Below are 27,269 nucleotides of genomic sequence, written 5' to 3'. Positions count from 1 at the left end.
CGCTTTCTCTTTTCAGATCCGATCGTAAAATAAATCCAACATTATGATCAACAGAATTCTGTATTCCAATCGACCATACAATCATATTACGTTGATTATGTCTATAGAATTCTGAACAATACGGTTGCAAATATCTGATGGATTGGTTGCATCGGAGGAAAGCATGTGGTACAGTTTATGGGTGTCTCCTTTTGCATTACGTCAGTTGCAGTGCGATGCAGTTATATTTCAATAGTGCTTAGACACCGTTGCGTTTGTGGTGCGATGATATCCGTCAGGAGAACGTACAGCATAAAATGCGCTACTGAATAACGCACGCGGTCACGGCTGCATTGCACGCAGATATCTATGGCACTGTATGCATCGCGAAACGCATAGACTTTTCATCACTGTTTTGCGATCCTATTTTTTTGAATATGTAACTGCTAAACTGTGACAGTTCCTCAGTGTATGGTGTCACCTGATAGACGCTTAATGTGACACTGAAGCTAAAAATAAACGATATATTTAACTGTATGTGTAGTGCAGATAATTAATAGAACATTAATAAGAAAGAAAAGAGTCTCCTATTTTTATTTTCAGTAGTATAGCTTTTTTTTTTTTTTTATTATTATTTTTTATAACATTGCATCATTCTCTAGTATTTGTAGGTTACACACTACACTCTGCATTTTAAACTATGAAACAGAGCAGCGCTGATGACCCTTTGAACTTCCTTGCAGTAAAACCTTATCTGAAGTTGTCTTTGGGCTGGTGCACACCAAGCGTTTTTGGTAGCGTTTTCAAAACCGCTGCCGCCTGTGAAAACGCTTGGCTAATGTATTTCAGTGGGATGGTGCACACCGGCGGTTTGAGGTTTTTAGCAAACAGCAAACTCGGGTCCTGCAGCATTTTTGCAGTTTGCAGAAGCGATTCTGCCTCAATCTAGTATAGGAAAAGCTCAAACCGCTCTGCAAAACGCCAGATCATAGCGGATTTCCAGACGTTTTTGTTACAGAAGCTGTTCAGTAACAGCTTTACTGTAACAATATATGAAATCTGCTACACAAAAACACTCCAAACAAGCCTCCAAGAAAACCTCTCTACATGCCTAGAATCGCTCTGAAATCTGTTTCAGAAATCTCTGGCGTTTTGTGGATCTGCTAGAGGTTTTTGGTGTGCACTGGCCTTTCACTGTTCCTTTGATGTATAAGTGCTTCAGAAAATAGTACTGCTCTCTGACTAAATTAGTCGGGGAGCTCAGAGAAGCTCTTTTGCATAGATAACTGAAGTTTTGTAACTCTTCCTGTACTGGAAACAATATGAGACTCTTCTTTGCTATGAATGTTCTATTTCTTAGCTGTGCTACACATACAATTCATTATATCATTATCACAAGTACTTTATTTTTACTTCAGATTCCCTTTGAAAACCATTGAAAATCCTGTGAGCACTCCTACGCGTTTCATAGACATTCCGCTGCGTCGCGGCTGCAGAGCCCACGTCTGTTATCGCGCTGTACAGAGTACGTCGTTCCATAATACACCTGACAGGCGTGATCGCTCACGTGTCTCTCTACAGACGTCGTATGTTGCTTTATGTTATACTCACACTGGTTTAATAATATGGTAATTGATCATTCATGAAGTCGCTGTATCCGTGGAGACGCCCACACATATCTCTACCAGACTCTGCGCAGGGTTAACTCTTCCACAGATCAGACCAGCCTGGCTCTGCGGCCTTCACTGACACCAGGAGCGGAACTTGCGTTACTGGCTGGGATTTGTAGTTCCTCTGTGAGACCAGCAGGACCAATCGGTGTCAATCACCCAAGTCCGTTTCTCGGTCTCCCCACTGAAGTCATCAGCTGGTCCTTAGAACAACTTTTGCAGGAGTTTGGGTAAGGATAACTCTATTGGGGTCGCTTCGGCATTTGTGTATAGCTGAAGTCTTAGGCCTCGGTCCCAGTGGTGCGACGCAGTGCGGTGTAACTGACGCTTTGTAACGCGGGTTACCGTACTGCAATGCACCACCTGTGTGACGTAGACAGTGGGCGGGTGCGCGGCGGTTTGACTGGTTATGTTATGGTGACACACTGCATGTCATGCATTACCGCTAAATGGTTGTGTGTTTGCCGTAGACTTTATGCTTTGGGGCGCCACTTTCCTGTTGAGTTCCTGCTGTCTCAGGGAACGCTACCAAACTCCCACCGTGTCAGTTATATATCAGTTGCTGTCCGTTATAACTGAAAGGACAAATGATGTGCAAGGTAATGTCCATGTTTCCCTATGGTTCAAGTGGGCGATACTACAGTTTAACAGTTTGCTGACAAGGAAGCTGATATGGGGTAATGGCCAAATGGAGGATGGAGAATTCCATTGATCGCAGTGGACAAAAAGGATGCAGGAGAAGAGAAAGAGATGATTGAGTAGACCACATGGGAGGTAAGTATGATGTGTGTGTTTATTTTGAGGTTTTTTTTTTTTTGTTTTTTTTTTTTAATTTTCAGAGGCAGTTGGTGTTCCAGGCTGCAGTACTGGTACTGGCACAGGAGGGCGCTGGTTTCCAGAGAGGGAGTGTCTTTGGGGAAGAGATACAGATTGTGGCAGACATGTAATAATTTTGTTGAAGGTCACACAGTGGCCCTGATCTACTAAGGTCGCCTAAACCTGGCCATATATGTCTCGCGACACTTTTATCGAATCTGCCAGACATCTGTTGTCCTGGACACTTTCAGTTGATATAGGGTTGGTTGTTATTCGAAAAATGATCAGAAGTGTGACAGTGTCCCTCTCAGCTGTGTCCTCTGCATACACAATCTATTTACCAGCAGAGTGAGAGGAGAGCTATGGGCCAGCCATGTCCACATACACACAGATATCTGCCAGCACGGCCCATGACCGCAGGGCAAGACTCAGACACCAGCTCTGCAGAGTAACTTTACAATGAACCCTTCACCCTAAGCAGGGAGTGCCAGCTCTGGCCGTCTGCTGCAGAGAGACAGATACAGCAATATTCCAAACTGCAAATACTCATAATACACAGACTGATCACTGTTACCCGCCCCGGCAGACGCAGGTATCTCCCACTACCCGGCACACACCGATCTCTGACTCCCCACCCCCGCTGGCACACACCAATCTCTGACACCCCGCCCCCGCTGGTATACACTGATCTGACACCCCCTTCCCCGGTACGCACCAATCTCTGGCACACACACATCGACACTTACCGTTCTCACACCCCCCAGCACACACCGATCTCTAACAACGTTCCCTCTTCCCCCGGCACACACCGATCTCTGACACCGCTCCCTCTTCCCCCGGCACACACCGATCTCTGACACCGCTCCCTCTTCCCCCGGCACACACCGATCTCTGATACCACTCCCTCTTCCCCCGCCACACACCGATGTCTGACACCGATCTCTAATATCTGACACCCCTTGACACACCAATCTCTGACACCGCTCCCTCTTGCCCCGGGACACACCAATCTCTGATATCTGACACACCATTCTCTGACACCCCTCTGGCACACGTCGATCTCTGACACCTCCTTTCCCGGGACACACCAATCTCTGACACCCTCCGATCTGACAATCCCCCCACCGGCACACGCCAATCGGACAGCCCCACCTTGGCACATCTCTGGCTCCCCCCGGCACATACTGATCTCTGACACCCCCTGGCAGAGGAGGATTCTGCTTGTTGCACATTAGCCTACTTATAGTGGACCAATGGGGTGCCCTGGTGGGAGCTTTGAAGATGCTTTTTGCATATCTAATCCCACCGTAGTCATATGTCTATGTATGTATGGTGTAGTGTCTGTATCGTGTAGTGTGTGTATCATAGTCTTGGGCCAATTTAGGGGTAAGCCAATTAACTTATCTGTATTTTTGGGATGTGGGAGGAAACCGGAGTGCCAGGAGAAAACCCACGCAGACACATCTTAGTAAGGCCTCTTGCACACTGCACGCGATTCCGATTCAGATTCCGCTTTTTAATCAGTTTTTACCTCCGATTCAGATTCAGATTTACAGTGTGCAAGGAGCAAACTGCAAATCTGAATCTGAATCGGAAGTAAAAACAGATTAAAAAGCGGAATCTGAATCTGAATTGCTTGTAGTGTGCAAGAGGCCTAAGGGGGCTTTTAGGACCATTGTAGTCCCTTACACACTCCAATGAGTTCTGGGTCACCATGAGCTTGCTGGTTAGTCTGTGCCTCTCGGTGTTACAAGCCCTACTGCATAGAGCCAAATTAATCCATGCCATGCACTGATGAGGATCAAACAATCCGAAACAGTCTGTATGCATGTTGGATTATTATGGCTCTGTACAAATTAACAAGCTGACAGATCATTGCATTCCAGCAGTTCTGGAGGTGTGTTTAGCTTCTAAGGGTACAATGGTTAATTTGCATATATTCAGCAGTGATGCACTGGGAGACATCTCGGAGCTCACTCCAACCTGAATTATCGCAGATGCTTTCTGTTTTAAGCTACATACACACGAGGCACGGATGTCTGCAGTTGCATGGAGACAAGCAACAGTTGAAAGTCTCCAGCAACGACAGTTGTATACAAGCAACGATTGTATACACGCGGCAACAACCTGTCTGCAACATAGCGGAAACTGTTGCTCAGCAACTTCTGTCGCAGGTTCAATGAACTGTCGGACTCACAAGAGTTGCTAGAGACTAGCACACACAGGACCGCACCGACTTGAGACTAGGGACGGTTGCTGCAACAGCTGTTGCCGGGGATTGAACAAGTCAATCGCCTGGAGACAGCTCTGATTAGCAACAGTTGCTTGCGCGCGCCTCATACACATGGAGGACCTGTTGCCGCAACATGCGCGCGCCATGTGTTTCAAGCAACAGTTGTAGCCCGTGTGTATGGGCCTTTAGGAAAGAAAACTTTTGTTTTTCTAGACACAGGGAGAACATACAAACTCTGTGCAGATAATGCACTGCCTGGGAGACAAACTGGGGACCCAGCGCTGCAAGGCAAGAGCTTTATCCACTACACCATCGTGCTGCCCCCACGCCCCTGTACTGACCATTCAAAAAATATAAATTTGAAAAACAAAAATTGCGAATGTATGTAGCTTTGTTGTACAATCGATCGATTTCAGCTTTGAATGTCGATCGGATCACTCGCTTGATATAGTAATTACGAAGGAGGCGATCAAACGGCTTTCAAACTTGCGTTTTATCGCTTGATAGCCAGATCTGCTATGAATCTGTGTGTGTGTAGGATTCCTCCATCCTAGAGTCGCTTTCTATTCCTGGCTGTGTACAACTCGCTCTGCTAGTGGGTGGGGGAGGGGTGCTATCTGCCTCTATAGGTGAGGTTGTATAGATAAGAGTTTCCTGGGGGCCGGCACTCAGACATAACACACACCAGGCGTTCAGGCGCACAGCACACGCCATGCAGCTGGGGTACTTAATAACATGTTGTTGTGGTATTTTTAGACATTTCGGTTGTTTTGTGGTGAGAACGGCTTCAGTCTGTGTACAATAATGCAGCGTGCGACGGCCGATCCAAACAGCTGATATTTGTGGAAGGGAATTATCAATACTCTCCATCCCAGCAGGTAAGCTCACGCCATCCAATCTGCATCTCAATCGATTGATTTGTCTGCTGAGTCGTTAGTGAATTCTCTCGACCGTTTTTGTTATTGATGTGTGTCTGTAAGTCTTGACCAACACAAAGCGTAGTAATCGTATTGTACACCGCCACATGTACTGATGTCATTACATGCACTGGTGTCACATGGTACAGCCGCTTACAGTGACAATTCAGAAAGCTGCTGAACACAGCAGGGGGCTAGGAAGCGTGACAGGTGAGCTTGCAGCTCTCACCACAGGGAGGGGAGGGCGGCAGGAGGAGAGGGCGACTATATGAGGATTTCTATAATTTCATGCTGGAATCTATTGGATATCTGTTGGAAGAGGAGCTGAAGGTTCCAGCACTCAGAAACGCTGCGGCAGGAGGCCGGACTGGTCTGCAAAAATATGGTGACCATAAGGGTACTAGTCCCTTTTAAAGTGGATCTGAGATGAACTTGTACTCATTGCATAATTGTGTTCCTTTCCTATTGTTTATAGGGCATTCCTCAAGCCAAATACTGTTTTTGTTTTTGTTTTAATACTCTAATTCCCTATAAACTAAACAAGCCTCACCCACAGCTTCTTCAGAGTGCCTTGGCATTTTCAGACAGTAGCAAGGGCTCATGGGAGCTCAGTCTGGGCAGGAGGAGGGGGAGGTGTTACTAGCTAGAGATTTCAGAGGAGGGGGGGGGGGGGGGGGTTAGGTTTTTTTCACAGGCTGAGTGCTGAAGATGCAGATAAGCTTGCCCGTGTGTAATGCTTACAAACAACATGGCTGCTGTCAGTGTATCACAGAAAGAAATAATCATATACTGTTGAAGCTGTTTGCAGCTAGATTTGCTGTGTAAACTATCTAAACTTTGGATAAGATATATAGGCAAGTTACTTGTTAGTTAGTTTTTCATCTCGGATGCGCTTTAAGTAGCGTGTCCAAGCTGTGAATATGTGACAATGATTCTGAGAGAGGAAGAGGGGCAAAGCTGGCTCTGCAATTAGGGATTTTTATTAGTAATTGTGTAAAGTCACTTACAGTCAACAAAGCAGAAGAGAGCTACAGCGGATCAAGTGGGCGCCAGGTCAGAGCCCCCCTGCGGACAACCGTTTCACGCTGCTGGCGCTTGTTCACCGCAATGGGGAGAACAATTTCTCCAAAATCCCCATTGCGGTGAACAAGCGCCAGCGGTGTGAAACGGTCGTCCGCAGGGGGACTGTGACCTGGCGGCCACAAGTGACTTCACACAATTACTAATAACAATCCCTAATTGCATTGCCAGCTTTGCCTCTCTTCCTCTCTATTGGAAATCTGTCTACACTGTGTGGCCAGGTAAGTTTTGATAAGATTTGATCAAGGAGTGATGTATTTGCTGGTCGATCTGTTGGCAGATCGGCTAATATATGGCCAACTTAAAGCACAACTGACCTGAGAGGGATATGGAGGCTGCCATATGTGTCTCCTTTTAAACAATGCAGATTGCCTGGCTCCCCTTCTGATCCTCTGCCTCTAAAGGTGACCATATGTCTACTGATTTAGCTGTACGATCGATTATTCGATTCAATCATGTTATCGAGTCGAGAGGGAATCGAGTGTGTACCAGTGGGCACAATCGATGAAAAGTGGCTGATATCCTGTCAAATTGACCAGCTTAGTGGATCGAGCAGGATGCAAGAAATCGGTCGATCGCACAGGAATCTGCTACTGTTTACGTATCATCCGATCGACTCTGAATCGATTGTTGCAATCAGAGCATGGAGACACAACATCGGTCAGATCGATTAGTGAAGGTTAATCGCCAGGATATCGCCTGTAGTGTGTGGGCCACTAGTCGATAGACTTTCGATCAACCATACTGAAGTCGATTCCCCAATAAAGTCGATCGCTTTGTCAGTTGAATCAGAATCGCTAGATGTATGGCTAGCTTTATACTATTAGCCACAGCCCCTGAACGAGCATGCGGCAGATCAGGTGCTCTAAATGAGGGTGACTGGAATAGCTGCATGCTTGTTTCTGTTATTCAGACACTACTGCAGCCAAATAGACCAGCAGGGTTGCCAGGCAACTGGTATTGTTTAACAGGAAATAAATATGGCAGCCTCCATATCCCTCTCACTTCAGTTCAACCACTATACATTTATGTTACTGTGTTTTGATTCAAAGGAGTAATCTGAGTTCAAACAAAAACCTCCTACTTCAGCAGGCCTGCCCATCAGACCCCTATGCAGAGAATTCAGAAAGCTAAAGACTTAAGTAATTGTTTTATTGCGCTCATTACCAAGAAGTAAACGATACCTTTTCATCAACAGAGGGGGGGGGGGGGGGGGGGGAGGGGTAATTAGGACAATTTCTTCAAAGAGCTTATCTAGAGGGAATGTGTGAAGATAGCATCTGTGACTTCTGTAAATAAGGAAGGGGAGGGGGGAACTTTGCAGCTCCGATAGCTACTACAAACTAGGAGAAATTACAGGGAAATAAAGGGTGCTTAGTTCCCTTTAAAGCAGTAGAATCAGCCATACTATTCCATTGAAAAAAAAAACACACATATAAGTAGATAAATACTTGATCTACTTACATAACACATGTATTGTACTGTCCTCGTTTTGATTGCAGTGAATGTTATATAGTAAATTACGAGAATTCTGTTCCTGGTGGGGGCCATGTCTATTGCCCACAGTTAAGGCTAACTCGTGATGTCATTTCTGCCCTTTACTTTTTTTCTTGTCTCCTCCAATCGCTGAGTCACCTCAGCCTTGCTTGTAAACACAAGTGAGTAGGGGATTAGGTTTCAGATAAGAAGCTGGCAGGGAAATAAAGGGAAGAGGAGGAATAGATTATAGATAAAAAGAACCCCCAGCATGCAATTCTTTGGCACGACTACTAAAGGGCCAGTGCTCCTTAAGTATGTGATAACTCCAAATCATAACAGCAGAAAAAGTTTTGAAAGTTTTGAATGCAGGATTAGCTTCTTTATCACTTAATACACTCAGACCAGTTGCTGTTGAAATTTGATTTTTATGGTGACAATACCGCTTTAAGCTAGGATTAGCAGCTATAGTTTGGGATATTGACCAGCACAACGTCTGCATGGAGTTTGTATCTATTCTCCAGGTGCTCCGGTCTCCTCTGACATCCCAGAAATACGACGAATGGTGGAGTTACCTCCACATATAGAAATGTTTCATTCTGGATGGCCTGAAACCCAACAGCTGATTATTCTCATAAATGATTTCCATTCAATTCTGTAATCTTCCTGTGTGCACACCCTGAATAGAAGGAGTCAGAGGAACGACCCTGAAGGTTCACCTCCGAGAACCCTGATCTCTTACCAGTATTTAATCTCCTTTTAAGGTCATTGACATTTATTATCTGGAAAGGTCTGAGTCAGTAATATACACTTTTGAAGTGGAGCTGAACCCTTGCACAGGACAGAAGGAAAACACAGAGAAATGCACCCTGTGTGTATTTAGAGAGTTTAGCCTGTCTAATCCCCCCCCTCATTCATGTCTAATCACAAGTTGTAATTTGTTCCCTCAGCTGACTGCCATGGCAGAGGGGCTAATTTGTAAACCCAGGATGTTAAACCTATGTCTGCTTCCATGAAAGCAGGAAGTAGACACCCTGCAGATTTATTGCAGGATTTGTATCAGCTGTAACAAATGTTTTTCTGTAAAGGTTATTATGCTGTTGCTTATCTTTTTGAGAAGAGAGTAAGTTCTGAGTTCAGATCCGCTTTAAGGGAGATCTAGCGATTTTGCGGCCTGATTGAGCATCTGATATCGAATTGGATGAGAATCTGTGCCACAACATTCCCGCCCAATCGCTGATGCAATGGATGGGGAGAACCAGGTTTCCGAGATATCGGACCTCATTTCTGTTTCAGTCTTTTAATTAACTTCAGAAGAACTCCACAATGCTGTGACAGTATTTGTATGTTTTCTGTTACAGTAAACGGTTGACTTTGGGGCTCTGCAAAAAGAACAAAAAACACCCTGTCTCACAGAACTGGCTTCAACCCCCCCCCCCCCCCCCCCCCCCGTGTGTTCGTTTCAGACAGGATTGCAGGAGGTGCCTCCAGGCACGCAGATACTGCCGGGGTCAAGAGTGTATGTCTAGCCCTAGAGTAGGGAGATATATTTATTTAAGTATATATATAGCGCTGACATATTCCGCAGCGCTGTACAGAGTACATTGTCTAGTCACTAACTGTCCCTCAGAGGGGCTCACAATGTAGTCCCTACATAGTCATATGTCTATGTATGTATGGTGTGGTGTATGTATTGTAGTCTAGGGCCAATTTTAGGGGGACGCCAATTAACTTATTTGTGTGTTTTTGGGATGTGGGAGGAAACCGGAGTGCCCGGAGGAAACCCACACAGATACGGGGAGAACATACAAACTCCTTGCAGATGTTGACCTGGCTGGGATTCGAACCAGGGACCCGGCACTGCAAGGCGAGAGTGCTTAGCACTACACCACCGTGCTGCCTGGAACCCACTAGAGAGATTTTTTTGAGCATTCAGGGATCACTTTAAATCACTAGCGATTTTCCCTAAGCCTTCTACCAGTGTAAATAAATGTAGCAACCACAGGAAAATATAGTGTGAGCGTCCTGCCCTGTTTGCAAAATGCACTACTCAAAAAGAGGCGCTCTACTGGTTAAAATTTTTTATACAAGGCAAACCAATTGTGATAACCAATACTGCTGCATGTGCATATACAAATTTAAATTTTATTATGTGGGGTCACCCTGTTTTCGCATAGGCTTGCGCCAGGCGATTTGGATGGACCGTAAGCAATCTAAGGTCCATATGGATTAGCATCATGTGCTCACTGTGCTGGTCCATGTTTTTAGGCATTTGTTTTTAAAGTGTTGTCCTTTTTTGACCGGTGTAATATTGTGAAGTTTGTCACATAATAAAATTTAAATTTTTATATGCACATGCAGCAGTATTGGTTATCACAATTGGTTTGGCTTGTAAATAAATGTAGCGATTGCGTTTAGCAAAATTGCAATCCCAGGACATGCAGCATTTTGGGAGCATTTGCGCTTCAATGTAAAGTATTGAAGGGCTGGCAAATCACTCATGAATCTCTACACATAGTGATTTGTGTGCGATCTGCAAATTGTAAAGAAATTAAAATAAATTAAAAGGACCAATCAGAATTAAAATCGCTATCACAATCGCTGGCAAAAAGCTTACACTTTTTAAAATCGCTACCAAAATTGCCAGAAAAGGCTCATGAAATCGCTTACAAAATGCTCATTATAAATGCTAGCGATTTGCGATTTGTAGCGGGTTCCAGGCCTCGGGCCCTTTTCCTCTGAAAATGGTGATCACACTACGACTATGATTTTTATGTTACACAGAGCGTTTTTTGCTGCGTGACTTTCATGCGATTGGTCACTTTCACACTGTGATTGCGTTCGGGTTTTCTCAAACGTTTGTAGAAAATTGAAACCCGAACGCATGAAAAACGTAACATGCCAAGCATTGCCGGAATTATCCAATCGCATTACCGTTACTAGTAAAGGGGCAACATGATCGCCATTGTGATCGGGGTACAGATACAGGAAGTGTTCCTGAGTCTGAAACCAGGAAAATCACCGTAAGGGCTCATTCACATTGTGGAGATTAGCGGCCGTTTACCGCTAACCGCCGATGATTGCTAGCACTTTTTAAAGCGCTAGTATGATTTAAAGTATATGGCAGTGATCTCACCGCCGCGATCGCCAGGGATTCGTGGTAAATGCAAACGCAGCGCATACAGCACTTTTTTTTTTCTTCGATTGCAATTGAAATGTTAAAGTGCAATTTGCAATCGGTCAATCGCAAAAATGTACAGCAAAACATTTGCGTTAAATGCTAGCGCTAATCCCTAGCGGTTTGCGATCCCCAATGTGAATGGGCCCTTAGGTTGTAGACACACCATGAGCGCTTTCTGAGAGCTTTTCTGACCATCAGCGCTTTCTCAGCGTTAACAAAAACGCTCCCGTTGACTTGCATTAAAATCGCTGTAAAATTGCTGCAATTCCCGATTTTCTTGTCACCTAAATCTGCGGTTCCCTGTGCCTGGCTGTCATGTGGAAATAGCAGCCTCTTCTGTCCTCGGTGTACAGTTGTCACCCTTATTAGTCCTGTCAGACTGACGAGTGACAACACAAGGTAAACTTGTTCTGCAGCTTCCCCTCCCCCGGGGCTGACGACTTCTCACCTAAATCTCCGGTCCCCTGTGTACCCCATGGTGGTGACAACATGTGTGACGAGGCCTCCTCTGCCTGAAACACGTCACATCGGTTGTTTGCAGCCCACTGATAGCACTGGGGCGATAACCGATGACTGCCAGCATCACTGCATCCAGCTTATTACCCGCGCTGCCCCCTACAGGCCTGCCCACGCCCCGAGCATGAGAGGGGGGCAAGACAGAATCATGTGAGAGGAGGCTGCTGTCTCCCCCACAGGCAGTGTGAGAATTCTGCTGAATCTGCAATTCACAAAAGGTAAACTGTCTGTAGTTCCGCTATCTGCAGAGGATCATTAGAAATCATTAATTTTGTCTCTTGATCTGTCTTATTCCATAAACCAGCAGATCTGGTGGTACAGTTGGATAAATGGCTGTATATTTAGGCTGTATATGTGCTATAAACCAGCAGATCTGGAGGTACAGTTGGATAAATGGCTGTATATTTAGGCTGTGTCTGTGCTATAAACCAGCAGATCTGGTAGGACAGTTGGATAAATGGCTGTATATTTAGGCTGTATATGTGCTATAAACCAGCAGATCTGGAGGTACAGTTGGATAAATGGCTGTATATTTAGGCTGTATATGTGCTATAAACCAGCAGATCTGGAGGTACAGTTGGATAAATGGCTGTATATTAGGCTGTATCTGTGCTATAAACCAGCAGATGTGGAGGTACAGTTGGATAAATGGCTGTATAGTTAGGCTGTATCTGTGCTATAGACCAGCAGATCTGGAGGTACAGTTGGAAAAAATGGCTGTATATTTAGGATGTATCTGTGCTATAAACCAGCAGATCTGGAGGTACAGTTGGATAAATGGCTGTATATTTAGGCTGTATCTGTGCTATAAACCAGCAGATCTGGAGGTACAGTTGGATAAATGGCTGTATATTTAGGGTATATCTGTGCTATAGACCAGCAGATCTGGAGGTACAGTTGGATAAATGGCTGTATATTAGGCTGTATCTGTGCTATAAACCAGCAGATCTGGAGGTACAGTTGGATAAATGGCTGTATATTTAGGCTGTATCTGTGCTATAGACCAGCAAATCTGGAGGTACAGTTGGATAAATGGCTGTATAGTTAGGCTGTATCTGTGCTATAGACCAGCAGATCTGGAGGTACAGTTGGATAAATGGCTGTATATTTAGGCTGTATCTGTGCTATAAACCAGCAGATCTGGAGGTACAGTTGGATAAATGGCTGTATATTTAGGTTGTATCTGTGCTATACACCAGCAGATCTGGATGTACAGTTGGATAAATGGCTGTATATTTAGGCTGCATCTGTGCTATAAACCAGCAGATCTGGAGGTACAGTTGGATAAATGGCTGTATATTTAGGCTGTATCTGTGCTATAAACCAGCAGATGTGGAGGTACAGTTGGATAAATGGCTGTATAGTTAGGCTGTATCTGTGCTATAGACCAGCAGATCTGGAGGTACAGTTGGAAAAAATGGCTGTATATTTAGGATGTATCTGTGCTATAAACCAGCAGATCTGGAGGTACAGTTGGATAAATGGCTGTATATTTAGGCTGTATCTGTGCTATAAACCAGCAGATCTGGAGGTACAGTTGGATAAATGGCTGTATATTTAGGGTATATCTGTGCTATAGACCAGCAGATCTGGAGGTACAGTTGGATAAATGGCTGTATATTAGGCTGTATCTGTGCTATAAACCAGCAGATCTGGAGGTACAGTTGGATAAATGGCTGTATATTTAGGCTGTATCTGTGCTATAGACCAGCAAATCTGGAGGTACAGTTGGATAAATGGCTGTATAGTTAGGCTGTATCTGTGCTATAGACCAGCAGATCTGGAGGTACAGTTGGATAAATGGCTGTATATTTAGGCTGTATCTGTGCTATAAACCAGCAGATCTGGAGGTACAGTTGGATAAATGGCTGTATATTTAGGTTGTATCTGTGCTATACACCAGTAGATCTGGAGGTACAGTTGGATAAATGGCTGTATATTTAGGCTGCATCTGTGCTATAAACCAGCAGATCTGGAGGTACAGTTGGATAAATGGCTGTATATTTAGGCTGTATCTGTGCTATAAACCAGCAGATCTGGAGGTACAGTTGGATAAATGGCTGTATATTTAGGATGTATCTGTGCTATAAACCAGCAGATCTGGAGGTACAGTTGGATAAATGGCTGTATATTTAGGCTGTATCTGTGCTATAAACCAGCAGATCTGGAGGTACAGTTGGATAAATGGCTGTATAGTTAGGCTGTATCTGTGCTATAGACCAGCAGATCTGGAGGTACAGTTGGATAAATGGCTGTATATTTAGGATGTATCTGTGCTATAAACCAGCAGATCTGTAGGTACAGTTGGATAAATGGCTGTATATTTAGGGTGTATGTGTGCTATAGACCAGCAGATCTGGAGGTACAGTTGGATAAATGGCTGTATATTAGGCTGTATCTGTGCTATAAACCAGCAGATCTGGAGGTACAGTTGGATAAATGGCTGTATATTTAGGATGTATCTGTGCTATAGACCAGCAGATCTGGAGGTACAGTTGGATAAATGGCTGTATAGTTAGGCTGTATCTGTGCTATAGACCAGCAGATCTGGAGGTACAGTTGGATAAATGGCTGTATATTTAGGATTTATCTGTGCTATAAACCAGCAGATCTGGAGGTACAGTTGGATAAATGGCTGTATATTTAGGCTGTATCTGTGCTATAAACCAGCAGATCTGGAGGTACAGTTGGATAAATGGCTGTATATTTAGGCTGTATCTGTGCTGTAGACCAGCAGATCTGGAGGTACAGTTGGATAAATGGCTGTATATTAGGCTGTATCTGCGCTATAAACCAGCAGATCTGGAGGTACAGTTGGATAAATGGCTGTATATTTAGGATGTATCTGGGCTATAGACCAGCAGATCTGGAGGTACAGTTGGATAAATGGCTGTATAGTTAGGCTGTATCTGTGCTATAAACCAGCAGATCTGGAGGTACAGTTGGATAAATGGCTGTATATTTAGGGTGTATCTGTGCTATAGACCAGCAGATCTGGAGGTACAGTTGGATAAATGGCTGTATATTAGGCTGTATCTGCGCTATAAACCAGCAGATCTGGAGGTACAGTTGGATAAATGGCTGTATAGTTAGGCTGTATCTGTGCTATAAACCAGCAGATCTGGGAGTACAGTTGGATAAATGGCTGTATATTTAGGCTGTATCTGTGCTATAAACCAGCAGATGTGGAGGTACAGTTGGATAAATGGCTGTATATTTAGGCTGTATCTGTGCTATAAACCAGCAGATCTGGAGGTACAGTTGGATAAATGGCTGTATATTTAGGGTATATCTGTGCTATAGACCAGCAGATCTGGAGGTACAGTTGGATAAATGGCTGTATATTAGGCTGTATCTGTGCTATAAACCAGCAGATCTGGAGGTACAGTTGGATAAATGGCTGTATATTTAGGCTGTATCTGTGCTATAGACCAGCAAATCTGGAGGTACAGTTGGATAAATGGCTGTATAGTTAGGCTGTATCTGTGCTATAGACCAGCAGATCTGGAGGTACAGTTGGATAAATGGCTGTATATTTAGGCTGTATCTGTGCTATAAACCAGCAGATCTGGAGGTACAGTTGGATAAATGGCTGTATATTTAGGTTGTATCTGTGCTATACACCAGTAGATCTGGATGTACAGTTGGATAACTGGCTGTATATTTAGGCTGCATCTGTGCTATAAACCAGCAGATCTGGAGGTACAGTTGGATAAATGGCTGTATATTTAGGCTGTATCTGTGCTATAAACCAGCAGATGTGGAGGTACAGTTGGATAAATGGCTGTATAGTTAGGCTGTATCTGTGCTATAGACCAGCAGATCTGGAGGTACAGTTGGAAAAAATGGCTGTATATTTAGGATGTATCTGTGCTATAAACCAGCAGATCTGGAGGTACAGTTGGATAAATGGCTGTATATTTAGGCTGTATCTGTGCTATAAACCAGCAGATCTGGAGGTACAGTTGGATAAATGGCTGTATATTTAGGGTATATCTGTGCTATAGACCAGCAGATCTGGAGGTACAGTTGGATAAATGGCTGTATATTAGGCTGTATCTGTGCTATAAACCAGCAGATCTGGAGGTACAGTTGGATAAATGGCTGTATATTTAGGCTGTATCTGTGCTATAGACCAGCAAATCTGGAGGTACAGTTGGATAAATGGCTGTATAGTTAGGCTGTATCTGTGCTATAGACCAGCAGATCTGGAGGTACAGTTGGATAAATGGCTGTATATTTAGGCTGTATCTGTGCTATAAACCAGCAGATCTGGAGGTACAGTTGGATAAATGGCTGTATATTTAGGTTGTATCTGTGCTATACACCAGTAGATCTGGATGTACAGTTGGATAAATGGCTGTATATTTAGGCTGCATCTGTGCTATAAACCAGCAGATCTGGAGGTACAGTTGGATAAATGGCTGTATATTTAGGCTGTATCTGTGCTATAAACCAGCAGATGTGGAGGTACAGTTGGATAAATGGCTGTATAGTTAGGCTGTATCTGTGCTATAGACCAGCAGATCTGGAGGTACAGTTGGAAAAAATGGCTGTATATTTAGGATGTATCTGTGCTATAAACCAGCAGATCTGGAGGTACAGTTGGATAAATGGCTGTATATTTAGGCTGTATCTGTGCTATAAACCAGCAGATCTGGAGGTACAGTTGGATAAATGGCTGTATATTTAGGGTATATCTGTGCTATAGACCAGCAGATCTGGAGGTACAGTTGGATAAATGGCTGTATATTAGGCTGTATCTGTGCTATAAACCAGCAGATCTGGAGGTACAGTTGGATAAATGGCTGTATATTTTGGCTGTATCTGTGCTATAGACCAGCAAATCTGGAGGTACAGTTGGATAAATGGCTGTATAGTTAGGCTGTATCTGTGCTATAGACCAGCAGATCTGGAGGTACAGTTGGATAAATGGCTGTATATTTAGGCTGTATCTGTGCTATAAACCAGCAGATTTGGAGGTACAGTTGGATAAATGGCTGTATATTTAGGTTGTATCTGTGCTATACACCAGTAGATCTGGATGTACAGTTGGATAAATGGCTGTATATTTAGGCTGCATCTGTGCTATAAACCAGCAGATCTGGAGGTACAGTTGGATAAATGGCTGTATATTTAGGCTGTATCTGTGCTATAAACCAGCAGATCTGGAGGTACAGTTGGATAAATGGCTGTATATTTAGGATGTATCTGTGCTATAAACCAGCAGATCTGGAGGTACAGTTGGATAAATGGCTGTATATTTAGGCTGTATCTGTGCTATAAACCAGCAGATCTGGAGGTACAGTTGGATAAATGGCTGTATAGTTAGGCTGTATCTGTGCTATAGACCAGCAGATCTGGAGGTACAGTTGGATAAATGGCTGTATATTTAGGATGTATCTGTGCTATAAACCAGCAGATCTGTAGGTACAGTTGGATAAATGGCTGTATATTTAGGGTGTATGTGTGCTATAGACCAGCAGATCTGGAGGTACAGTTGGATAAATGGCTGTATATTAGGCTGTATCTGTGCTATAAACCAGCAGATCTGGAGGTACAGTTGGATAAATGGCTGTATATTTAGGATGTATCTGTGCTATAGACCAGCAGATCTGGAGGTACAGTTGGATAAATGGCTGTATAGTTAGGCTGTATCTGTGCTATAGACCAGCAGATCTGGAGGTACAGTTGGATAAATGGCTGTATATTTAGGATTTATCTGTGCTATAAACCAGCAGATCTGGAGGTACAGTTGGATAAATGGCTGTATATTTAGGCTGTATCTGTGCTATAAACCAGCAGATCTGGAGGTACAGTTGGATAAATGGCTGTATATTTAGGCTGTATCTGTGCTGTAGACCAGCAGATCTGGAGGTACAGTTGGATAAATGGCTGTATATTAGGCTGTATCTGCGCTATAAACCAGCAGATCTGGAGGTACAGTTGGATAAATGGCTGTATATTTAGGATGTATCTGGGCTATAGACCAGCAGATCTGGAGGTACAGTTGGATAAATGGCTGTATAGTTAGGCTGTATCTGTGCTATAAACCAGCAGATCTGGAGGTACAGTTGGATAAATGGCTGTATATTTAGGGTGTATCTGTGCTATAGACCAGCAGATCTGGAGGTACAGTTGGATAAATGGCTGTATATTAGGCTGTATCTGCGCTATAAACCAGCAGATCTGGAGGTACAGTTGGATAAATGGCTGTATAGTTAGGCTGTATCTGTGCTATAAACCAGCAGATCTGGGAGTACAGTTGGATAAATGGCTGTATATTTAGGCTGTATCTGTGCTATAAACCAGCAGATGTGGAGGTACAGTTGGATAAATGGCTGTATATTTAGGCTGTATCTGTGCTATAAACCAGCAGATCTGGAGGTACAGTTGGATAAATGGCTGTATATTTAGGGTATATCTGTGCTATAGACCAGCAGATCTGGAGGTACAGTTGGATAAATGGCTGTATATTAGGCTGTATCTGTGCTATAAACCAGCAGATCTGGAGGTACAGTTGGATAAATGGCTGTATATTTAGGCTGTATCTGTGCTATAGACCAGCAAATCTGGAGGTACAGTTGGATAAATGGCTGTATAGTTAGGCTGTATCTGTGCTATAGACCAGCAGATCTGGAGGTACAGTTGGATAAATGGCTGTATATTTAGGCTGTATCTGTGCTATAAACCAGCAGATCTGGAGGTACAGTTGGATAAATGGCTGTATATTTAGGTTGTATCTGTGCTATACACCAGTAGATCTGGATGTACAGTTGGATAAATGGCTGTATATTTAGGCTGTATCTGTGCTATAGACCAGCAAATCTGGAGGTACAGTTGGATAAATGGCTGTATAGTTAGGCTGTATCTGTGCTATAGACCAGCAGATCTGGAGGTACAGTTGGATAAATGGCTGTATATTTAGGCTGTATCTGTGCTATAAACCAGCAGATCTGGAGGTACAGTTGGATAAATGGCTGTATATTTAGGTTGTATCTGTGCTATACACCAGCAGATCTGGATGTACAGTTGGATAAATGGCTGTATATTTAGGCTGCATCTGTGCTATAAACCAGCAGATCTGGAGGTACAGTTGGATAAATGGCTGTATATTTAGGCTGTATCTGTGCTATAAACCAGCAGATGTGGAGGTACAGTTGGATAAATGGCTGTATAGTTAGGCTGTATCTGTGCTATAGACCAGCAGATCTGGAGGTACAGTTGGAAAAAATGGCTGTATATTTAGGATGTATCTGTGCTATAAACCAGCAGATCTGGAGGTACAGTTGGATAAATGGCTGTATATTTAGGCTGTATCTGTGCTATAAACCAGCAGATCTGGAGGTACAGTTGGATAAATGGCTGTATATTTAGGGTATATCTGTGCTATAGACCAGCAGATCTGGAGGTACAGTTGGATAAATGGCTGTATATTAGGCTGTATCTGTGCTATAAACCAGCAGATCTGGAGGTACAGTTGGATAAATGGCTGTATATTTAGGCTGTATCTGTGCTATAGACCAGCAAATCTGGAGGTACAGTTGGATAAATGGCTGTATAGTTAGGCTGTATCTGTGCTATAGACCAGCAGATCTGGAGGTACAGTTGGATAAATGGCTGTATATTTAGGCTGTATCTGTGCTATAAACCAGCAGATCTGGAGGTACAGTTGGATAAATGGCTGTATATTTAGGTTGTATCTGTGCTATACACCAGTAGATCTGGAGGTACAGTTGGATAAATGGCTGTATATTTAGGCTGCATCTGTGCTATAAACCAGCAGATCTGGAGGTACAGTTGGATAAATGGCTGTATATTTAGGCTGTATCTGTGCTATAAACCAGCAGATCTGGAGGTACAGTTGGATAAATGGCTGTATATTTAGGATGTATCTGTGCTATAAACCAGCAGATCTGGAGGTACAGTTGGATAAATGGCTGTATATTTAGGCTGTATCTGTGCTATAAACCAGCAGATCTGGAGGTACAGTTGGATAAATGGCTGTATAGTTAGGCTGTATCTGTGCTATAGACCAGCAGATCTGGAGGTACAGTTGGATAAATGGCTGTATATTTAGGATGTATCTGTGCTATAAACCAGCAGATCTGTAGGTACAGTTGGATAAATGGCTGTATATTTAGGGTGTATGTGTGCTATAGACCAGCAGATCTGGAGGTACAGTTGGATAAATGGCTGTATATTAGGCTGTATCTGTGCTATAAACCAGCAGATCTGGAGGTACAGTTGGATAAATGGCTGTATATTTAGGATGTATCTGTGCTATAGACCAGCAGATCTGGAGGTACAGTTGGATAAATGGCTGTATAGTTAGGCTGTATCTGTGCTATAGACCAGCAGATCTGGAGGTACAGTTGGATAAATGGCTGTATATTTAGGATTTATCTGTGCTATAAACCAGCAGATCTGGAGGTACAGTTGGATAAATGGCTGTATATTTAGGCTGTATCTGTGCTATAAACCAGCAGATCTGGAGGTACAGTTGGATAAATGGCTGTATATTTAGGCTGTATCTGTGCTGTAGACCAGCAGATCTGGAGGTACAGTTGGATAAATGGCTGTATATTAGGCTGTATCTGCGCTATAAACCAGCAGATCTGGAGGTACAGTTGGATAAATGGCTGTATATTTAGGATGTATCTGGGCTATAGACCAGCAGATCTGGAGGTACAGTTGGATAAATGGCTGTATAGTTAGGCTGTATCTGTGCTATAAACCAGCAGATCTGGAGGTACAGTTGGATAAATGGCTGTATATTTAGGGTGTATCTGTGCTATAGACCAGCAGATCTGGAGGTACAGTTGGATAAATGGCTGTATATTAGGCTGTATCTGCGCTATAAACCAGCAGATCTGGAGGTACAGTTGGATAAATGGCTGTATAGTTAGGCTGTATCTGTGCTATAAACCAGCAGATCTGGGAGTACAGTTGGATAAATGGCTGTATATTTAGGCTGTATCTGTGCTATAAACCAGCAGATGTGGAGGTACAGTTGGATAAATGGCTGTATATTTAGGCTGTATCTGTGCTATAAACCAGCAGATCTGGAGGTACAGTTGGATAAATGGCTGTATATTTAGGGTATATCTGTGCTATAGACCAGCAGATCTGGAGGTACAGTTGGATAAATGGCTGTATATTAGGCTGTATCTGTGCTATAAACCAGCAGATCTGGAGGTACAGTTGGATAAATGGCTGTATATTTAGGCTGTATCTGTGCTATAGACCAGCAAATCTGGAGGTACAGTTGGATAAATGGCTGTATAGTTAGGCTGTATCTGTGCTATAGACCAGCAGATCTGGAGGTACAGTTGGATAAATGGCTGTATATTTAGGCTGTATCTGTGCTATAAACCAGCAGATCTGGAGGTACAGTTGGATAAATGGCTGTATATTTAGGTTGTATCTGTGCTATACACCAGTAGATCTGGATGTACAGTTGGATAACTGGCTGTATATTTAGGCTGCATCTGTGCTATAAACCAGCAGATCTGGAGGTACAGTTGGATAAATGGCTGTATATTTAGGCTGTATCTGTGCTATAAACCAGCAGATGTGGAGGTACAGTTGGATAAATGGCTGTATAGTTAGGCTGTATCTGTGCTATAGACCAGCAGATCTGGAGGTACAGTTGGAAAAAATGGCTGTATATTTAGGATGTATCTGTGCTATAAACCAGCAGATCTGGAGGTACAGTTGGATAAATGGCTGTATATTTAGGCTGTATCTGTGCTATAAACCAGCAGATCTGGAGGTACAGTTGGATAAATGGCTGTATATTTAGGGTATATCTGTGCTATAGACCAGCAGATCTGGAGGTACAGTTGGATAAATGGCTGTATATTAGGCTGTATCTGTGCTATAAACCAGCAGATCTGGAGGTACAGTTGGATAAATGGCTGTATATTTAGGCTGTATCTGTGCTATAGACCAGCAAATCTGGAGGTACAGTTGGATAAATGGCTGTATAGTTAGGCTGTATCTGTGCTATAGACCAGCAGATCTGGAGGTACAGTTGGATAAATGGCTGTATATTTAGGCTGTATCTGTGCTATAAACCAGCAGATCTGGAGGTACAGTTGGATAAATGGCTGTATATTTAGGTTGTATCTGTGCTATACACCAGTAGATCTGGATGTACAGTTGGATAAATGGCTGTATATTTAGGCTGCATCTGTGCTATAAACCAGCAGATCTGGAGGTACAGTTGGATAAATGGCTGTATATTTAGGCTGTATCTGTGCTATAAACCAGCAGATGTGGAGGTACAGTTGGATAAATGGCTGTATAGTTAGGCTGTATCTGTGCTATAGACCAGCAGATCTGGAGGTACAGTTGGAAAAAATGGCTGTATATTTAGGATGTATCTGTGCTATAAACCAGCAGATCTGGAGGTACAGTTGGATAAATGGCTGTATATTTAGGCTGTATCTGTGCTATAAACCAGCAGATCTGGAGGTACAGTTGGATAAATGGCTGTATATTTAGGGTATATCTGTGCTATAGACCAGCAGATCTGGAGGTACAGTTGGATAAATGGCTGTATATTAGGCTGTATCTGTGCTATAAACCAGCAGATCTGGAGGTACAGTTGGATAAATGGCTGTATATTTTGGCTGTATCTGTGCTATAGACCAGCAAATCTGGAGGTACAGTTGGATAAATGGCTGTATAGTTAGGCTGTATCTGTGCTATAGACCAGCAGATCTGGAGGTACAGTTGGATAAATGGCTGTATATTTAGGCTGTATCTGTGCTATAAACCAGCAGATTTGGAGGTACAGTTGGATAAATGGCTGTATATTTAGGTTGTATCTGTGCTATACACCAGTAGATCTGGATGTACAGTTGGATAAATGGCTGTATATTTAGGCTGCATCTGTGCTATAAACCAGCAGATCTGGAGGTACAGTTGGATAAATGGCTGTATATTTAGGCTGTATCTGTGCTATAAACCAGCAGATCTGGAGGTACAGTTGGATAAATGGCTGTATATTTAGGATGTATCTGTGCTATAAACCAGCAGATCTGGAGGTACAGTTGGATAAATGGCTGTATATTTAGGCTGTATCTGTGCTATAAACCAGCAGATCTGGAGGTACAGTTGGATAAATGGCTGTATAGTTAGGCTGTATCTGTGCTATAGACCAGCAGATCTGGAGGTACAGTTGGATAAATGGCTGTATATTTAGGATGTATCTGTGCTATAAACCAGCAGATCTGTAGGTACAGTTGGATAAATGGCTGTATATTTAGGGTGTATGTGTGCTATAGACCAGCAGATCTGGAGGTACAGTTGGATAAATGGCTGTATATTAGGCTGTATCTGTGCTATAAACCAGCAGATCTGGAGGTACAGTTGGATAAATGGCTGTATATTTAGGATGTATCTGTGCTATAGACCAGCAGATCTGGAGGTACAGTTGGATAAATGGCTGTATAGTTAGGCTGTATCTGTGCTATAGACCAGCAGATCTGGAGGTACAGTTGGATAAATGGCTGTATATTTAGGATTTATCTGTGCTATAAACCAGCAGATCTGGAGGTACAGTTGGATAAATGGCTGTATATTTAGGCTGTATCTGTGCTATAAACCAGCAGATCTGGAGGTACAGTTGGATAAATGGCTGTATATTTAGGCTGTATCTGTGCTGTAGACCAGCAGATCTGGAGGTACAGTTGGATAAATGGCTGTATATTAGGCTGTATCTGCGCTATAAACCAGCAGATCTGGAGGTACAGTTGGATAAATGGCTGTATATTTAGGATGTATCTGGGCTATAGACCAGCAGATCTGGAGGTACAGTTGGATAAATGGCTGTATAGTTAGGCTGTATCTGTGCTATAAACCAGCAGATCTGGAGGTACAGTTGGATAAATGGCTGTATATTTAGGGTGTATCTGTGCTATAGACCAGCAGATCTGGAGGTACAGTTGGATAAATGGCTGTATATTAGGCTGTATCTGCGCTATAAACCAGCAGATCTGGGAGTACAGTTGGATAAATGGCTGTATATTTAGGCTGTATCTGTGCTATAAACCAGCAGATGTGGAGGTACAGTTGGATAAATGGCTGTATATTTAGGCTGTATCTGTGCTATAAACCAGCAGATCTGGAGGTACAGTTGGATAAATGGCTGTATATTTAGGGTATATCTGTGCTATAGACCAGCAGATCTGGAGGTACAGTTGGATAAATGGCTGTATATTAGGCTGTATCTGTGCTATAAACCAGCAGATCTGGAGGTACAGTTGGATAAATGGCTGTATATTTAGGCTGTATCTGTGCTATAGACCAGCAAATCTGGAGGTACAGTTGGATAAATGGCTGTATAGTTAGGCTGTATCTGTGCTATAGACCAGCAGATCTGGAGGTACAGTTGGATAAATGGCTGTATATTTAGGCTGTATCTGTGCTATAAACCAGCAGATCTGGAGGTACAGTTGGATAAATGGCTGTATATTTAGGTTGTATCTGTGCTATACACCAGTAGATCTGGATGTACAGTTGGATAAATGGCTGTATATTTAGGCTGCATCTGTGCTATAAACCAGCAGATCTGGAGGTACAGTTGGATAAATGGCTGTATATTTAGGCTGTATCTGTGCTATAAACCAGCAGATGTGGAGGTACAGTTGGATAAATGGCTGTATAGTTAGGCTGTATCTGTGCTATAGACCAGCAGATCTGGAGGTACAGTTGGAAAAAATGGCTGTATATTTAGGATGTATCTGTGCTATAAACCAGCAGATCTGGAGGTACAGTTGGATAAATGGCTGTATATTTAGGCTGTATCTGTGCTATAAACCAGCAGATCTGGAGGTACAGTTGGATAAATGGCTGTATATTTAGGGTATATCTGTGCTATAGACCAGCAGATCTGGAGGTACAGTTGGATAAATGGCTGTATATTAGGCTGTATCTGTGCTATAAACCAGCAGATCTGGAGGTACAGTTGGATAAATGGCTGTATATTTAGGCTGTATCTGTGCTATAGACCAGCAAATCTGGAGGTACAGTTGGATAAATGGCTGTATAGTTAGGCTGTATCTGTGCTATAGACCAGCAGATCTGGAGGTACAGTTGGATAAATGGCTGTATATTTAGGCTGTATCTGTGCTATAAACCAGCAGATCTGGAGGTACAGTTGGATAAATGGCTGTATATTTAGGTTGTATCTGTGCTATACACCAGTAGATCTGGATGTACAGTTGGATAAATGGCTGTATATTTAGGCTGCATCTGTGCTATAAACCAGCAGATCTGGAGGTACAGTTGGATAAATGGCTGTATATTTAGGCTGTATCTGTGCTATAAACCAGCAGATCTGGAGGTACAGTTGGATAAATGGCTGTATATTTAGGATGTATCTGTGCTATAAACCAGCAGATCTGGAGGTACAGTTGGATAAATGGCTGTATATTTAGGCTGTATCTGTGCTATAAACCAGCAGATCTGGAGGTACAGTTGGATAAATGGCTGTATAGTTAGGCTGTATCTGTGCTATAGACCAGCAGATCTGGAGGTACAGTTGGATAAATGGCTGTATATTTAGGATGTATCTGTGCTATAAACCAGCAGATCTGTAGGTACAGTTGGATAAATGGCTGTATATTTAGGGTGTATGTGTGCTATAGACCAGCAGATCTGGAGGTACAGTTGGATAAATGGCTGTATATTAGGCTGTATCTGTGCTATAAACCAGCAGATCTGGAGGTACAGTTGGATAAATGGCTGTATATTTAGGATGTATCTGTGCTATAGACCAGCAGATCTGGAGGTACAGTTGGATAAATGGCTGTATAGTTAGGCTGTATCTGTGCTATAGACCAGCAGATCTGGAGGTACAGTTGGATAAATGGCTGTATATTTAGGATTTATCTGTGCTATAAACCAGCAGATCTGGAGGTACAGTTGGATAAATGGCTGTATATTTAGGCTGTATCTGTGCTATAAACCAGCAGATCTGGAGGTACAGTTGGATAAATGGCTGTATATTTAGGCTGTATCTGTGCTATAAACCAGCAGATCTGGAGGTACAGTTGGATAAATGGCTGTATATTTAGGATGTATCTGGGCTATAGACCAGCAGATCTGGAGGTACAGTTGGATAAATGGCTGTATATTTAGGATTTATCTGTGCTATAAACCAGCAGATCTGGAGGTACAGTTGGATAAATGGCTGTATATTTAGGCTGTATCTGTGCTATAAACCAGCAGATCTGGAGGTACAGTTGGATAAATGGCTGTATATTTAGGCTGTATCTGTGCTATAAACCAGCAGATCTGGAGGTACAGTTGGATAAATGGCTGTATATTTAGGATGTATCTGGGCTATAGACCAGCAGATCTGGAGGTACAGTTGGATAAATGGCTGTATAGTTAGGCTGTATCTGTGCTATAGACCAGCAGATCTGGAGGTACAGTTGGATAAATGGCTGTATATTTAGGCTGTATCTGTGCTATAAACCAGCAGATCTGGAGGTACAGTTGGATAAATGGCTGTATATTTAGGGTGTATCTGTGCTATAGACCAGCAGATCTGGAGGTACAGTTGGATAAATGGCTGTATATTAGGCTGTATCTGTGCTATAAACCAGCAGATCTGGAGGTACAGTTGGATAAATGGCTGTATATTTAGGCTGTATCTGTGCTATAAACCAGCAGATGTGGAGGTACAGTTGGATAAATGGCTGTATAGTTAGGCTGTATCTGTGCTATAGACCAGCAGATCTGGAGGTACAGTTGGATAAATGGCTGTATATTTAGGATGTATCTGTGCTATAAACCAGCAGATCTGGAGGTACAGTTGGATAAATGGCTTTATATTTAGGCTGTATCTGTGCTATAAACCAGCAGATCTGGAGGTACAGTTGGATAAATGGCTGTATATTTAGGGTGTATCTGTGCTATAGACCAGCAGATCTGGAGGTACAGTTGGATAAATGGCTGTATATTAGGCTGTATCTGTGCTATAAACCAGCAGATCTGGAGGTACAGTTGGATAAATGGCTGTATATTTAGGATGTATCTGTGCTATAGACCAGCAGATCTGGAGGTACAGTTGGATAAATGGCTGTATATTTAGGGTGTATCTGTGCTATAGACCAGCAGATCTGGAGGTACAGTTGGATAAATGGCTGTATTTTAGGCTGTATCTGTGCTATAAACCAGCAGATCTGGAGGTACAGTTGGATAAATGGCTGTATAGTTAGGCTGTATCTGTGCTATAGACCAGCAGATCTGGAGGTACAGTTGGATAAATGGCTGTATATTTAGGCTGTATCTGTGCTATAAACCAGCAGATCTGGAGGTACAGTTGGATAAATGGCTGTATATTTAGGATGTATCTGTGCTATAGACCAGCAGATCTGGAGGTA

The 27,269-nt window shown here is 43.0% G+C and overlaps 1 protein-coding gene across 2 annotated transcripts in view; it reads left to right on the top strand.

The window, feature by feature from the left end:
• NR1I2 (nuclear receptor subfamily 1 group I member 2) overlaps positions 1 to 27,269 on the top strand; it is a 95,181-nt gene that overhangs the window by 17,222 nt on the left and 50,690 nt on the right. The window contains exon 1 of one of the 2 annotated variants that reach the window (XM_068270971.1): positions 11,935 to 12,086. The exons of the other annotated variant lie outside the window; for it this stretch is intronic. The gene's annotated coding sequence lies outside the window, so the exon portion shown is untranslated. Of the gene's footprint in view, positions 1 to 11,934; positions 12,087 to 27,269 lie in introns of those variants that run through there. 2 annotated transcript variants of the gene reach the window in all.

Source organism: Hyperolius riggenbachi, chromosome 2 (genome assembly GCF_040937935.1).
Source record: "Hyperolius riggenbachi isolate aHypRig1 chromosome 2, aHypRig1.pri, whole genome shotgun sequence".
Taxonomy (NCBI): domain Eukaryota; kingdom Metazoa; phylum Chordata; class Amphibia; order Anura; family Hyperoliidae; genus Hyperolius; species Hyperolius riggenbachi.
The sequence above is the reverse complement of the archived record's forward strand: the minus strand, read 5'-3'. Positions and strand labels throughout refer to the sequence as shown.